Genomic DNA, 261 nt, shown 5'->3' with positions numbered 1-261 from the left:
AATAAATATAGTGACAATCCACGAAGTAAACATTCTCTTCACCCCATCCTCTATAACGCAAATTGAAGCGCGACGACATCACAGTCCCTAGTGAGATTCAGAATAAAACGAAAATTCTTCAAGTCGATTTTCAATATATATTGGATAGCGGGACTGATCAGCAACCGATGAGTAATGATGATAAGGAACAATAATAAAGGTACGAATTCGTGTTCGTTTGTGAATATGATTTGTCCAATATAAATGGTGAAATGGTGATGT

General features: G+C 36.0%; 1 protein-coding gene across 1 annotated transcript in view; it reads left to right on the top strand.

The window, feature by feature from the left end:
- LOC119594806 overlaps positions 1-261 on the top strand; it is a gene marked incomplete in the record, with an annotated part of 10153 nt that overhangs the window by 4391 nt on the left and 5501 nt on the right.

Source organism: Penaeus monodon, chromosome 34 (genome assembly GCF_015228065.2).
Source record: "Penaeus monodon isolate SGIC_2016 chromosome 34, NSTDA_Pmon_1, whole genome shotgun sequence".
Taxonomy (NCBI): Eukaryota; Metazoa; Arthropoda; class Malacostraca; order Decapoda; family Penaeidae; genus Penaeus; species Penaeus monodon.
This window is presented reverse-complemented; position numbering and strand designations above follow the sequence as displayed.